Below are 16,995 nucleotides of genomic sequence, written 5' to 3' on the forward strand. Positions count from 1 at the left end.
GGCATAGATTTTGAGGCTAGCTAGGTCACTGCACATCTGTCTCTCTCTCTCTCCATTTCTTGGTTCTCATGGATAATATGATTGTTCCATAATTATCCTAATTTATTTTGCTTTTATATTTTTGGTTGCATCATTTCACTTTTTGCTTTGCCATTTCCCAAATCATTTATATAGAAGGCATTAAATCCTATTTTCTCATTCCTAGAATAAGTTGCACATGAAGACATCACTGGTCCTCATTTTCAGTGTGTATGTTTGAATACAGAGGAACATCTTTCCTCTGCTCTCCATAAATTCCCTCCTCTCCAGTTAGAATAATTTCGAATAGTAAAATTGGAAAAAGAGAAAACAAATAATGGTGAATAAACAGATGCAGAAAATTCAACGAATATTTCTGACCAGTTCAAACAATATGAACTATTAGGGAAATACATGGACACCTCATTCCCACTGGCACTCAAAGTCTCTGGTTAGAAAATTCTTAGGAATATGAGGAACAACATGAAAAAGTAAGGAATGGTATCAACTGCAAGAAAAAAATGGGGAAGGATCCAAGCAAGTTTCTTCATTGGGCTGCCAAAAATATTCGGCTTACTACAGTGCGGAGACTTATTCCCAAAAGGCCACTCATGTGAATAGTAGGGATGACGATGAGTGTACCCCTGTTCATCGAGAAGCCTACAGTGGACACTTAGGCATTGTCAGTGAGTTGGTGTCTCAAGTGGCACATGCAATAACTGTAGATGACTGGACACCCCTGCATAGTGCATATACGTGGAATAATACCAGAGTGGCTTCTTTCCTACTTCATCATGATACAGATACCAATGCCCAAACTAAAGGCCTCTTGACACCCTGACATCTTGCTGCTGAGAATTGAGATAGCAAAGATACACTGGATCTCCTTCTTTTGAACCATTATATAAAACCAGGCCTGAAGAACAACATAGAAGAAACTGCATTTGATATTGCCAAAAGGATAAGTTTGTATCATTACCTCTATGAAGTTTTGGAAGGCTGCACAAATTGTTCACCTAAGTCCTAAGAGCAATATCTTTTTTTATTTTTTGGTCGGTCATGGGGCTTGAACCTTGGGCCTGGGAGCTATCCCTATGCTTTTCAGCTCAAGATGAGTGCTCTACCACTTGAGCCAGAGCTCCACTTCCAGTTTTCTAGTGGATTATTGGAGATAAGAGTACCACAGACTTTCCTTCCCAGGCTGGCTTTGAACCATGATCCTCGGATCTCAGCCTCCTGTGTAGCTAGGGTTTATAGGCATGAGCCACCAGTGCCTGGCAACACCAATATTTTACTGTAAAAATTCATGGATTCCGCAGAATTCTTCCAAGTGAATTGCCTGCATTGGATGTCAAAATGTATTCAATAGTTTTTGTATACATGTACAATGATTTCTTCAGGGTTTGTGATTTTTTAATCAGAAATAATTTTAACTTACCTGTTGAAATGAGTAGTACAGAAGATAAAATATTTCTGGTGCTTGCATGAAAATGTATATTTTAAAATATTCTATATTCTATGTTTGCATTATGTTCATAATTTATTTTATTTTCTCCTAGATATACTTTGAATTCTACATTATTTTATAATATATAGGTTCATTAACATGTCCTTTCCGATTGCATTCCATATAGAAACAGTTTTATTCCTTTTTTTCTAGGTCTTAATATTATTTTTCTTTGGGATAAAATGACAATGTTGTCTAATTTGAAAATTTTTGTAAAGTTTATATTATGTAAACGCCTATCTGAGGTGAAGATTTAATACACTGATGTCAAACTAAATTTAATTATATGAATTGTGTGTATTGTTATACTTGTAACTTTGTAATCAACTTTTTAATAACTATTTTTCATTTCTTGCTTCTGAAGAATGAAAAATATGGAATACTTCTCAAATTTTCATATTATCCTTGTGCAAGTGCCATGTTAATATCTGTATTGTAATTTGAGTATACATGCTGCTGAAGCATGTAGTATCCTCTAAATTATGTAGTTAATGAAGCAATATTTATACAGGCTTATACCTATGGGTGCCTACTTGTAACAAGGAAACCTTATTGTTCCTAACAATGCTATTGGTCTTATTTCCCTAAAATTCTGTGAATAGTGGAAAAAATTATATTGATCAGTTGATTACTCACATTTGCAAATTTTTTTGTGAATGACTATCTTAAGTCTTTTGATTTGGAATTTGATCGTATTCTCAATTATTTATAGATAAGTCCAAAAGTGATGGCTTTTTCAAGTATTTATTTATCCAACTGAATTAGCTTTGTGGACCTAATGGATTCAAAGTAAGCGTTGCTTGAGAGCTACTTCTAAACTTCTTCAGCTGACATTTTCCCAAATGAAGTGTTACTGGCACAAATGTCTACCTGAGCCTTTACGCTTTTTCCATGTGGGAACAGACCAACCAGAACATCTTACCCTGACAGCATAGATTGTCTTACTGGAACAAAACTAATCTTGGTTACAAGGGATCATGGAGAGATGAACAGTTCAAACAGAACTGTTCAGACTAGAAGGTATTTTATCAAAATATAATTGTTTATTATACCTTCCATTTCAAAAGTAGCTAAAGCCAAGAAGGTGAAACAATTGTTGGTATGCATGATTACTTAATGTCCTGGCCTGTCTACCATCCAACCAGGCAGGAACTTACAGTACTGCCTTTTTATCACCAAATATTTTCAGAAGTCCATATATTTCTCCTCATTATTAGGCATTAAATTGATAATGTTTTAATCACACTGTTTTCTATTGCCTCCATGCTGTAAATCTACAAATGGTAAAGTTTTAGGTCTAACTCTATCAAACACTGAGGTAGAGATAATGGAATAATACTTTAAAACAAAGTTGCCTTTGATACAGTATCTACAACAGAACAATGCAAAACATGTGTCTTTTAATTATATTATATATAGTTATATATTTTATATTTATATGTGCACAGTGAAACTTACTGGAATTAGTTGATAATTGGACAAATAAATTGATACTTATTTATTCCAATAAATAGATTTGGAATATAAATAATTAGGTTTAAAATATATATTAGACTATAAAAAGTATCAATGCAATGTTTTTAGTATAAACTTGTGATACATTGTAACTCTTCTTGGTCTTCTGAATCCACATGGTAAAAAACAGTGTTTTCCTCTAATCTATAATGGATTTTACTCTGCTGCTCTGTTTACTGTTTTAACTCTCTTGTCCCAGGATGTTTTTCTCCATATTTCTGAAGCATTCCTACTGATTATGCCCAAATTTTGCTAAGATGTCTAAAAAATATTATTCTTCTGCAGTAACCATGGGTCCTAGGATCCCAGGTCCCAGTTGCCTGCATCATCAGATAATAGGGGCAAGTCTTCCCACCAAGGCCCATGGAACATGTCAACACAAATAATTGAATACCCATCTCAATTTCTCATTTCCTACATTTCAGGGCCCCAATTCCTTGAGATGCAGGAATTAGCAGTAAGCAATTGTGAAATGCAAGGCAATTTAAAATGAAGGATGAGATCACAAAATTTGAGAGAAAGTACTGTAATTCAAACATTCAACTTACAGATGACCAGCCCATATGAGTGAACAAGTTCACAAAGTGTCATAAGATTATTTTTAATACCCCACCCCTATGATTAATGAAAGATTTTATTCCAACATAAATTGGCCAAAAAATAGTTCCTGGAAGGATAGATCCATAATTGATCTACCAAAGCCCAGAAAACTTGACTTAGAGGTCAAATGTAATTCAGAAAAAACATTTGAAGCACTAAGAAGTGCTTCAAAACACTGGGACTTCAGTACAACATGGTTCTGTTGTATAAAAATGTCACTCTCAAACCAATGATAATCTACATTGAATCTCCTAAAAGTGTATTCCTTTTCAAATAATCTTTTCAAAATCACATTCGCCAAAATAACATTTTACAAGTTGATGATACTTAGTGACATTAAAAGTTTTTCAAGTGTAGGGAACAAGTTACAATAGAGTTGAATTATTTACACAACACTAATGCAAAACACGTTCAACCTTTCATTAAAGTGTAGAAATAGTACCACCCACAATTTGTGTTTTTCAGTAAGGGACTTCCAGAAATGTGGTAAATAGATCAGCCTCCTAAATTTCAAACCCAAACATTAGCTAATAAATTACATCATTTAATAAGTTACATTTTAAAAAGTCAAAAATAGTTGCCTTATCATATGTTATTTTATGTTTTCCCTCTGTCTAACATAGTAAGAAATATGACTTTAAGTCTTGAATATCGGTACTCTTCTGAGATATGACAAACATAATATCTGTCTTCTATTTCTATCATATTCCTCTCTAGGAATAAATTATATTTTCTTCTTTTTCCAAAACTTATAGGTAGTAGAAAATATTATTCCATGTAAAATAAAAGAATCTCACCATTGTACAAAGCCATTTATAAAAATTCGTAGTTAAAAATACATTCTAAGCCATTTTTAACTTTCTTTTCGACTAAAGATTAATCTTCTAAATGAATGAGAATAAAATCATGTTTAGGTGCTTCAAGTCTCCAGTCTTGCAAATTGTTGCTGCAGATGAATCAATTATGGAAATATAGGCTGACATCAGTTCAAGAATATGCAGGATTGAAAGTCCATGGAATGTATATAAACCTTTCAAAATATTAATACACAGTTTAACAGAATGACAATCAGGAAGTTGAAACCAGAGAGGAATTATAGTAAAGACATAGAATGAATGAATAATGAACAAGTGGCAAGTACAGTTAGAATACTCAATGTGCACATATGATAAAGGAAGTGGTAAATTGGAAATAAATCTTGGAGAACGGGTTGGTGAGGAATGATGGAAAGAGTGACTCTAATCGAGGAGCATTAGACAATTAGATGGATATATTTAATTGTAACACAATTGCACAACCTTTTAAAATTCAGTTAAAAAACACAACAAGAAACAAAAGCACACAAAAATTACAACCTAACAACAATCTCTAGAGAGTATGAATATGACATCTCAAAATTTTAATCAGTTAAAGTAGGGCAGTATTGGGAAAAGCAAACAAAGCTGTTCAAAATGGGAAGTTTGGGAGAGGGGAGAAATTTGAACAGAATTAAATAGATTATCTAAGGTTATAAATCACCTACATCTGCTGCAAATAGTATCTTTCTTCTAAGAGTTTTCTGTCTAAACTGGATAATCCAATCCTGAGACTCACTTGGTAGCTTGTGAGGATAGAATAGAAGAAAGAAGATCAAGAACCCATTACTCCACTGGAGAGAAAACAATCCTCTATATTTTCTCTACTCTCTCTTCACTACTCTTTCTTCATATTTTAAGTCAATTGATTTTGAATTATATTTTTCCTTCTTTCTTCTGGCAAAGTAATTGGTCGTCAAAGTAATTCATTAAATATTATTTGCCCTTTGCTTCTTTCATGCTGTTTAATTGGCCAAGTGAGTCCATTAAACTTCCCTCTTGCATTTGGTTGCCATGAAACAACATATATGTTAATGAGGAGAAATCTAATGTAAAACAATGTCTCCAGAAAACTGTCCAAGAAGCTGTGATCACAAATATTTGGCTATATTTTTTCTTTTACCTTGAAAGACTTCTTGTGTCTAAAGTCAAAATTAAGTACTCCATCACATGTTGGTTCAATCAGAATTGTCTAACCTCAAAGATATATTTTGCTAACAAGATGTTTAGAGGAAACCAAAAAATACTGCACTTTTATCTTCTCTCTTAAGATTCTCCTGAGATACCATATCAGGAACAGTGAAGTTATTCCATGCAAAATTATTTCTATAGATTATTTTTTTCTTGGTCTTGCATTTCTTCACCAAGATGTATGGAGGAGAATACAGTTAAATCACCCATACCTTGGAAGACAGTGTCTGTTACAAAAGGACAATGCTTCTATGTCCTATTCTATGTCCTCCTCTTAGCTCTTGCCGGATTTCCAATTAATCACAGCTTCTTGGCTTCAGGTCTAGTGAACCTGAAGGACTATATGGGCTCCACCACTGCTACATCTTCATTATGTCTCTTTTAAAACTCTTTAAGTTGCCTCATTTGGATGTGGAATTTATTTTCATGTCTTCATTCAATCAGTTCTGCATTGTAGTGAGCTAAATGGGCTCTGTAAAATCACTTTAGGGAGTAAAAATACTAACACAATTTATATAAAAAAGTTTTGACCTCCCTTTACTGCTGAAGACAATACACTTAGCTAAGGCTTCTAAGAAAACTTTTTTTAATTAACATTTTCATTTGCTCAATTCTTTACTGAACTTTTTAGCATATGTAATAACAGAAGTCTTCACTATCTGATATTAATAAGGATATTATTTTTTGTGAGTCACTTAGAAATGTGAAATCATTGGTTTGAAGTATACAATCAGATTTTTTTCTGTGTTTCACTGCTTTACGTCCAAAGACATTGTGGAAAGTGTTACAAACAGAAATGTGTAATCCCAACACCTTCTTCCATTGTGAAGGGCACTTTCTCCTTAAATATTTTGACTCAAATTATCTTTTTCAGAGAATAACTGCTTGGAAATTAAAGGTAAATTCACAAATTTTGAAGCCTCATTTTTTTAAGAACTTTGAATTTAAATTGCAATACAACCTTGTTTCAAACAGTGAGAATATAGTTCCTGGGTAAAGACAATTCCAAGGGAACCTACAGGACTTACAGCAAGGTTTCTGAGGTCAGATTGTTTAGTGTGAAAAAGAGCCATCTTCATCCACATTTCTCCCTCTCTACTAAGTTTCCTTGGATTTCTTTGCATGAAAGCCTATTCTTCCAGGCAATTTTAAATTTTCTTAATAGGCTAAGTTGTTAAAATTTTGAACAATTAAAATTTACCTGTCATAACTTTAAAACTCTTGAAAATCCTTTATCAGAACCACGAATTCATCAATCTTAATTCCACCCTTACCATCAAAAAGTTAACATGCTGTTTCATGATATAGTATCCATGCAGCTATTATTTTCCAGTGGCTTTGTTATGCGTATATATAACCATATTAGCTGATGCTAAGCAAAATGAATTCAAATATATGGAACCAAATTTTTTTTCATTTGTGGTTGTTGTTTTTGATGAACTATGTGATTTCTGATTTCTTTGGGTTTTTCCCCTATGGTTTATCCCTGCTGTATTTCATTTTGTATTGTGTATATATTTACCTTACTTAGCAAAGGGAAGAGGAAAAGCATAATGGTGAGACAAAGGACAAAAGGAAAACCAATGCAATAGCAATACTCACAAGACAATATGTTGGAAACGTACATTAAAAGTTGTGAGGGGTGAAGGGGTGAAGTAAAACTGTGAGAAAAATGAGGGAGTGTTAACAAGTTTGAAAAGTTATGATTTAATTCCTTACAATTACTGTAACACCACTGTACATCACTTTGATAATAAAATTGAAAAAAATAAGCTGCGTAAAATATACTTTCACTGTATTGGCACAGTAAATAATATTCTTTATGTAGTAATATTTTAAAAATCAATACTATTTGGCATCTAATTTGAATTAATTACCCCTTCTTAATCAGCGGGTCATCAACTTGAATGTTATCCAACTAGAAAATATTTTCACAATATAATTGCCAAATTTTTCAAAAAAGAATAAATTTAGTACTTTCTCATTCTAAAACAGAAAACAGTTTAATGCTATGGAAACCCATAACTTTTAAAAGTAAGTAAGTTGTTAAGAGGACAGAATATATGTGTTCTTCTAAATTCGTATGACTAATAACTACTCATTTTTAAATTCGCAACATTCCTGAGAGATTCAAAACAGTACCTGTTTGCATGTTATGTAATTCTGCAATAGATGCATTTTCTAATGGGGTGTTACAGATTGAGAAGTCAACAGAAAAATAGCCACATTCTGGTAGAGGATAAGACTATGAAGCATGTGTAATAATTAATTCAAGAGTAAACAATTGTTTATCAGAGTAAGCTATTATTTCTATGACCATCAATCCCAAGCTTTAAGCCATAAAGTCATCCTAGCCCAACAGTTCCCAACTTGTAAGGGGCAACTTTAAATTCCTTAATTCACATCATGAATACCTTATCTCTATTTTGAAAAATTACTACACCTCTGCTAATGTGAGGCCCTCCTTGTTCTGAAAAGAACACCACAATAAAATGAACTGCATCATTTTTCCTCCACTGGTATTCTTGAGATCAGAACACATGCAAATATTATTTATATTTATACTTTTTTAACTATCATAGGTATTCAGGATGCAAAGATAGGAAAATTATGGTTCAAAGCCCACCCAGGCAGGAAGGTGTCTTAGAATCTTATCTCCAAAAAACTTCTCCACAAAAGCAGACTCAAGTGGCACTGAGGTTGAAGTGGTAGGGCACGAGCCTTGAGTATAAACAGGCTCAGAGACACTGTCCAGGCCAAGAGTTCAAGCTCTAGGACGAACCAATAAAACAAAAACAAAACTGAAAACAAACCCCAAACCTAGCATTTTTCTTCATGTATACAGAGGCACGTAAATAAGGAAATGGCTTCCTGTATTACATATAGGTAGAAGAAAGTAGATGTCACACAATTACTCTGTTAATACCATATTAAAGCAAACCCTTAAAATATTGGTTTTTCTAAATTTATAAATTCATGTCATCCATTTGTTGGCAACTCTGCTGGATTATTCACATTAACATGGTATACATGAACTGGGTGAATTATCTATTAACTATGTTCTAATTATAACTCTCTTGAAAGAATATCTAGGCAAATAGAATGCCAGAATCATTTGTGAATTTTTCACTTAATCCCTCTACTTAAAAAGAATTTTGTAGTATCCTATAGAATATGAAATTACAAACAAAACCAAAAAATATATTTTAAATGTAAATTCTAATTTAACAAGGTCTACAAAGTCCTACATTAGGCAAACGTTACTATTTCTCCAGACTTAAGTTTTGTAATCCTTCAACATTTATTTGGAATCCAACAGAATGAGGCTTTCTTACTTTTGCAAATTTTTGGATGGGAATCATGAGCTATTTTGCATCTAGGAATGTTCTGTAATGTTGAGAGCATTTAAAACACAAGTGAGGATGTATATGAGTTGCATTCATTAGGAACCTTGACTTCTCAAAACATAATGACACAATTAGCCCAAGCTTCCAACTGTATATTCCTTTCTTGTTGTTTGGTTTGTTTTACTGAGAGAAAATTATTCACGTGGTCCAGGGAAGGTATCCTTATGTAATTCCACTCTCTAATCTCCTGTCTGAGTGCAAGAATTCCAGACTTGTAGCACATTGCCCTGCCATAGTTTGTTTATATAATCTATAACAGACTAGCAATTCTGAACTTCTCCTCTGATCTTATCCATTAGACTGACTGCTCAGACTGTTTATGTACTATTTTCAAGGATGTTTTAACATTTGACACAGGATATGAACATTTTCAGATGCATCTGCAGGGTTCCCTGATTCATTCCTCCATGGATCCTATCCCATTAATAATGATTGTTTGACTCTCTTACAATCTCTGGTCCGTACCAATGTAATATTCTCAACTTCTGGGGGAAAGTTCAGGTGAGGGCTTGCTAATAATAAAAATTATCACTTGATTCTAATCTTACTCAAGACCTATTTTCTATTGTTTTCTATGTTTTCTACGTATTCTGAGCGTTGTTTCATTTGTGTATTTTTGTGTGCACCTATAAGTGCTTCTGTGTGTATGTGTATGTTTGTACGTATGTATGCAAAAACCTAAAGCTGTTATTCAGCAATCTTGCTCGTGAGTGGTATTCCAGCTTTTGCCTGGTTAATTATAGGTAGTGTCGCAAAGCCTATACTGTCCAAGCTGGATGCAAATTGAACTTCCCAGACTCCTTTACATTCTTAGGTTTTATTTTTCCAGGAGTATCAACTTTTAAACTTCAAACACTTTTGTGAGTGTAAAGTCTAACATGTAGCCCAGATTTTTAACTTGAGAATTCATGTAAAGATAGATGAACATTATACATTACATATCCTGAGTGTACACTGTTAGAAATGTGACCATAAACGCAGTTGGTTTGAGATCTGAGGACTGGGTTTAAAGCCAGCATGGGTAGGAAAGTCCTGGAGACTCATTTCTCCAATAATTACCAGAAAACTGGAAGTGGTACTGTGGCTCAAGTGGAAGAGCACTAGCCTTGAGCTGCATTTCGGAGGGACAGCAACCTGTCCCATATTTCAAGTGCCACGAACAAAAAAAAAAGAATATAAGAAAAGGAAAAAAAGAAATCTGATCATAGCCACCAGTTTCATTGCTAGTATAATTCCTGTTCTCCTAAGATGGACTCTTTTCTTCCAGCTAAATCTATTCTCCCATATCTGACTTGCGCTGGAAACCGAATCATTCTTCCATTTTCATTTTTGCACATTTAGGTGAATAGCAAGCGTGATTTAGAAAAGGAGTGGCCTCATGCTTCATGTTCCACTTAGCAATAATGCTTTCTCTATATCACTTCCACAAATCTACAAACTGGACTTGGCTTTATTGTTTCAATATTATCGTTATCTTATTTGTAGAGTCTTCTATATTGTAGTGAACACTTATACATAAACACAGAACTTCTTTTTCTCCTATAATTGCTATTGTTTCTCTTACTGTTAACTCATGTACACTTGGGAAATTAATGCACAGCATATAGACTCAAAAAAAATGATCTGAGAACATTCTTCTCATTTAAAATTCACCTTAATTTACAGCGAACATAAGAAGTTTGAACAAAATGTTCTCATGGATAAAGTATTTATAAGCAATTTAAATTTCATTTCTCTTCACTAAGTTGGCTCTGAAACACGTGTTACCTCATGTCCAAAAGTGTCCTTGTGCTATTTCAATGAAACAAGAAAACATTCATATTTTTCCTGGAGCAGCACCATAGTTTGTTACTGGAAGAAAATGGAAGTAACTTTTAATGGATGTGGAAACTGATCCCAGGAGAGAAATTGAACATAGAGAAATGACAAAGTTGAAGTTATCTATTGCTTTCCTTTTTACTGTACAAGAAAAGAATCCAAGGCTTGAAGGAAACTATGTCTCTGACTTTTTTGAGTGTGTCCTTTACTCATGTAAAACTTGTCTGTAAACTTCCGGTTGAGAGTATTATAAAAGGAAACAATATACCATTTAAAGGCCAGCATAGAACAAAAGAAAGTAACTTTGTTTTAAAAGTGTTCTGTTGCAAAGAAGCAAAGATATGGAGGTTTTATAGTGTCTTATGGATGGATGTTTCACTCCTGAGATGATTCTCTTGTTGCAGGAATCAGTTATCAATTCCTTTATTCTGGTCCTGTGTTTTCCATAACAATAAGGATTCCAGAAAAGCAGGATCCAGTGAGTATGATCAGCAAAAGCAGCCTCTTCTCAGATCACCATTATTTTAAGGAGAGTCCCAAAGAAACACCCAGGGTTTGTTTTGTTTGCTTGTTTGTTTAGTTTGTGCTTGTTCTGGGGCTTGAACTTAGAGACTCGCCCCTGTCCCTGTCTTTCTTTCCCACCTGGCCCAAAGCTATTACTCTACTGCTTGAGCCAAAACTCCACTTCTGGCTTTTTTGGTATTTAATTACAGATAAGAGTTTGACAGACTCTCTTGCCTGGGTTGGCTTTGAACTAAGACAGTAAGAAAGCTAAGTGACATCAACTGTATGGACTTCTCTTTTGAACCAAGAAATATGAGATGAAGTTTATTATATAGCTAATATCTGACCATTTTTAAAGAAGAGAAATGTTTAGCAAAGAAGCCATAACAAAAAACTCAGCCAAAGTAGGTGCACTACTAAATCATTTGGGAAGATTACTATTGACTTCACATTCCTTTGGGGGAAACTTAAAGCCATATTTGCACTTTTTTGTTGGTTGTGGGGATTGAACATTGATCCTGGGCATTGTCTCTCAGCTCTTCAGCTCAACTGAGCACTCTACCACTTTAGCTATAACACAATTTCCGGGTTTGGGGGGTTAATTGAAGATAAGTGTTTCATGGACTATCCTGAACAGGCTGGCTTTGAACCAAAATCCTCTGGTCTCAACCTCCTGAGTAGCTAGGATTAGAGGCTTGAGCCACTAGCACCCGGCTCATATTTGCATTTATGTACACTTAATATCACTATGTAGACAAAGAATGGAAATCTGAACCAAATGATGTGACATTGCAGCTTTTCAGAATAATTGAGGTAGCAATAAATATGTCCTCCTTTCCCATTTTGTTACATTAATGACTCATGAGCTATGGGACTCTTATATTAGCATCCCCTTTCATCTTTGTAGGTGTATTTAGTATCAGAAAATGTTCATAGAGAAATATAGAAAGACAGATTCTTAGAAAGCAAAGGAGATCAGGTATGAAAGAACAGCATAGAAGGAGATACATTTATCACACATGCTCAAGGCAATGAGGAATAAACCTAGTTGATAACTAGTTTTTCAATAACCAAAAATAGTTCCCTAGAACGCTTTCTGCTATACCTTAGTTACTATTATTTTTTCTTTCCATCTGGAATTATTCCTTATCTTCCTTCACAACTGTTAATTAGCCTCTGCCTTTTTGGTGCGATGACTTGCCAAAAGAGTTTCCAAATCTCACTTAGACTACCCTTCTCATTGTGATTAGCAGTGACCACACTCAAAAGCCTGGAATCTTTGAATTTCCAGAAATAATCACCTAACATCTAAGCACATTCCTGGCATTAATTGATATGACCTAATGAACAAAATATTTTTTCAACACAGAATCCTAACACAGGTAAAGTACATTAATTAGGGACTATTGTCAGGTATCAGTATGGAAGTTACAATTATACATTCCAAGTATGGGTTCTTTATTTTTCATTTACTAATTAAATGTTCATTGTTGTTGTTGTTGCTGTTGTTGTTTTGGCAGTCCTGGAGCTGACACTCAGCGCTTGGGAATTATTCCTCAGCTTTTCTTTTTTATCTCAAGGCTAACCCTCCACCATTTGAGGCACAGGACCACTTCCAGTGTTTCCTTTGCTATTTATGAGGAATTGAACCCAGGGTTTCATGCATGCGAGGCAATCACCATACCATGAAGCCACATTCCCAGAACCCTAAATGACTTTCTTAAGATGCATTACCTTTTCATTCTGTAACTATGTATCATAATTTTAACCAGAAAATTTTTTCTAGAAAAGAGCATTGACCACAGTACGGAGTCCAGGAAGGCTAGATGGACAATGGATAACTGTCACCTTGTAGACAGGGCACAGAGGGACTTACCTCATGGAGCTGGTACAATAGACTGAGTGAGACAGCTCCTGACCCACAGCCTACCTCCAGAATGAGAGGGCCACCTTGGTTCCAACCACATGGGGATGCTGGGTCACCTCCTCCAGCACGCATTGAATCAGTTCCTGAGAGTGAAAGAGAAAGAAAGAAGGTCAGAATTACACTTAAGCCAGGTGCTGGTGGCTCAGGCCTAAAAGCTGAAGTACAATTGAGGCTGAGATATGAAGATCGTGGTTTATAGCCAGCCCAGGAAGGAACAGCTGTGAGACATTTATCTCCAAAGAACCACCAGAAAATTGGAAGAGGTGCCGTGACTCACGTGGTAGAGTGCTAGCTTTGAGCTGAGGAGCTCAGGGAGCTGCCCCGAGCCCAAAGTTCAAGCCCCGTGACTGAAAAGAAGTGGACTTCCCACCACAAGAATTGGACTGAATAGCACTCATTGTCCTAGGAAGGATGGCAGAGAAGTCAGGCCGAGCTTCCTGTCAGCTGGAAGTTATTAGTAGGTCACCCGGCTTCTCTGTGCATAAGTTTCCCCAGCTTCATAACTGAACAAAGTGAAGGATCCCGTTACTCATGGGGATAGGGTAATAAAGAAAGAGAGCCATGTTTTGTTTCACAATCCCTTACCTGTTGCACCATTAATAACACACATCATCGGATATCTTTCCAGGTATCTTCCTAACATATGCTCACAGAATTGCCAAGAACAGTATCAGATGGTCCCTCCCTCTGTGCCTGTCCCTGTTCCAGAGATCCCTCTGTATTAATCCCTTGTTTCCTCACAACTGTCACATGAGGAGATTGAAGTCGAATGGTCGAGGTCCAACCCAGAGCTTCACCTCTGGTCAAGAATCGGCTGCCATGGACTGAGTTTGGGACAATCCATCTAAACCAATGACTGTGCGTGGAGCTATATGTCTACCATCCCAACTACAGAAGACCGGGCCTAGTGGTTCATGCCTGTCACAGATAGGAGGACCATGATCCAGCCCAGCCTGAGCATATATTAATTCTCCATCTCAGAAATGCCCAAGACAGAAAAGCTTGACTCGCATGGTAGAAGACTTGACTGGCAAGCCTAAGGCCTTGATCTCAAACCCTAATATACCATAAAGAACCAGAGTCCCAGTGCCAGATGCTCATGCCTCAACCACTTTGGAAAGCAGTATGGAGGTTCCTCAAAAGACTCCACATAGAGCTCCCCTATGACCCAGCAATCCCACTTTTGGGCATTTACCCTAATGTTTACAAACAAGACCACACTAAAGCTACCAGCACAACTATGTTTATTGCAGCATTATTTACCATAGCTAAGATATGGAACCAACCCAGATGCCCCTCAGTAGATGAATGGATCAAGAAAATGTGGTATATATACACAATGGAATTCTATGCCTCCATCAGAAAGAATGACATTGCCCCATTTGTTAGGAAATGGAAAAACTTGGAAAAAATTATATTAAGCGAAGTAAGCCAGGCCCAAAGAAACGTAGGTCCCATGGTTTCCCTTATTTGTAATATCTAGTATATGTATGAGTCAAGCGGAAAAGGTCAGATAATGTGATGTCAGGAAAATGAACCCTTAGATGTGTATTTTAATGTTTTTTTCTTTCATGCATGTGTTTCTAACACATTTATAAGATTATCTCTTTGTTGCTTTGTATGTCCCTCCCCCACAGTATAACCCTTGCTTTCACTATATTTGATGTCAGTATAACTTGTGGAGGAGATGGGGAAAAACCAGTTGTTTAAGGATACAGGTGGACCTGTTACAACAATGAGAAGTACAAGTTGTCATGTCCAAAACGAACTTTACAATGTTGGTGGGGGGGGGGGGGGCTGGGGGGAGGGAGGAAGGAGAAGGATTGGGATTAGGGGGGGAGGGGGGAGGCTGGGAAGGGATGTGAAGGATAAACAAAGGAGGAGGCTGCAATGCTTGGTAAGAAATGTACACATTATCCTGCCCATGTAACTGTAACTCCTCTGTACAGTATGTTCACAAATAAAATTAAATTAAATTAAAAAAAAAAATAATTCTAGGTACTCAGGAGGCTGAGATCTGAAGATCATAGCTCAAGATATAAAATAGGGCTGGCCTCGCCCATCAGACATCATGATGAGAAGACCCAGAGTCTGACCTATGCTGTTGCGCTCCATACTAGCATAGCTCATATCCTCACTAAGTGTTGGCCTTGCTCTCTGTCCCCCTAGGAAGCTATCCCCTGCAGGCCACACTCCCAGGTCCTCCCAAGCTCGCACTGCCACCAACCAGGCCCAAGGGAGTACACAGCTCCATTGCACACAGATCCCTTGTTCTTGTAATTTAAGTGTGCTGTGTCCCCTTCACGCCTCTCACCATTCCAGGCCCCCAGACCTCAGCTGTGAAGCCCATACATGCCCCAAAGATAGCAGGTAGAAGTTACCAAAACATTCAGCCTCCTTTTTACAACCCACTTCTACACACACACATACACACACCCGCACACACACACACACACATCCAGACCGGTGACAGAAGTCTCATCCATGCAGCACCTGCAATTTGCCAACTCATTACTCACCTGAGCACAGTCAGGCTGTACAAGGAAAAAGATGATCTCTCTCTCTCTCTGTCCCTCTCTCTGTCTCTCTGTGTCTCTTTGTCTTCAGGTGAAAGATTGACCAAGCACAGAAGACAAGGGCTCACACAGCAAGGGTGTCTATCTTCTGTATCCAACATCTCCCATCTCCAGAAAAAAAAGGAATAGACTCCAGAAGGCAGGGGTAGACATGCTGCTCCCCACCTCTGATTAAAGCCACTGGGTTCCCACCAGGGAGAGGAAGGGCGCTGATGTGAGGCTGTGTGTTTCCCACTGCTCCAGGCCAGAGGATCTGTGGCACCCACTCTTCACCCACCCTGCATCTCCCCGTTTCCTGGGACACTAGCCGCTGGGAATGGTGGTGGGATACTCGGGTCAACACCTACCCCCACACCTGGGGCACATTTGTGTCAGTGTGTGGGCCAGACTGTGGGGCACAGGGGAGGCGTGGTTCCAGGTCGGAGGTGAGGGGGATATGGAGTAGCAGGGTGCGGGGCTCACATGTGTTGCTGGCAGAAGTTGTTGGCAACTGCTCAAGGTGGGGCAAGCAGCAATGGCAGAGGCATGACAGACACTCAGGCCCTGAGCAGAGAACAGGGCAGCCAGGACCAGGTCAGAGCCACAAGCTAGCTCGTGGCACACCATTACACCATTGCCTGAGGAATCCATGGGTCTGAACCCATAAGCACCAGGTTTGAAATGCTGCTCCATGGGGAAGGGGGGAGGGGCAGATGCTCAGGCAGGCACATGGTGGGCCTGAGGAAGGCCTCTCCTCCTAGGTCTGGAGTCTCTTGCTCACCACTCAGCCATCTCTACCTTCCTCAACTGCTGGTAGTGTTGTCAACAAACGGGGAATCACAGTGCTACTGGGCAGCATGGAATGTGGGCATGGCCACCATTCTTGTATCCCATTGGTCAGAAAGAACAATGAAACAATGGGGGTGTGGCTGGAATCCTGTGATGCAGGCAGAATGGGCGGAGTCAATATGACAGCACCCCCTTTCCCCAGAACTCTGTCCAAGCCAGTTGGGGACAAGAGAGTGACCTGCTTTAGCAGGATGGCTGCACAGATTATTGTGTATGTCTGTTTGTTCCCAGACCTTGAACTTAGGATCTG

At 37.4% G+C, this 16,995-nt stretch overlaps 1 pseudogene; it reads right to left on the reverse strand.

Annotated features, from left to right (window-relative positions):
• Positions 1–1,893: 1,893 nt before the first annotated feature.
• Positions 1,894–1,990, reverse strand: LOC122126006 (annotated as a pseudogene).
• Positions 1,991–16,995: the final 15,005 nt, after the last annotated feature.

This window comes from Dipodomys spectabilis, unplaced genomic scaffold, assembly GCF_019054845.1.
Source record: "Dipodomys spectabilis isolate Male_0828 unplaced genomic scaffold, ASM1905484v1 ptg000270l, whole genome shotgun sequence".
In the NCBI taxonomy this organism is placed as follows: domain Eukaryota; kingdom Metazoa; phylum Chordata; class Mammalia; order Rodentia; family Heteromyidae; genus Dipodomys; species Dipodomys spectabilis.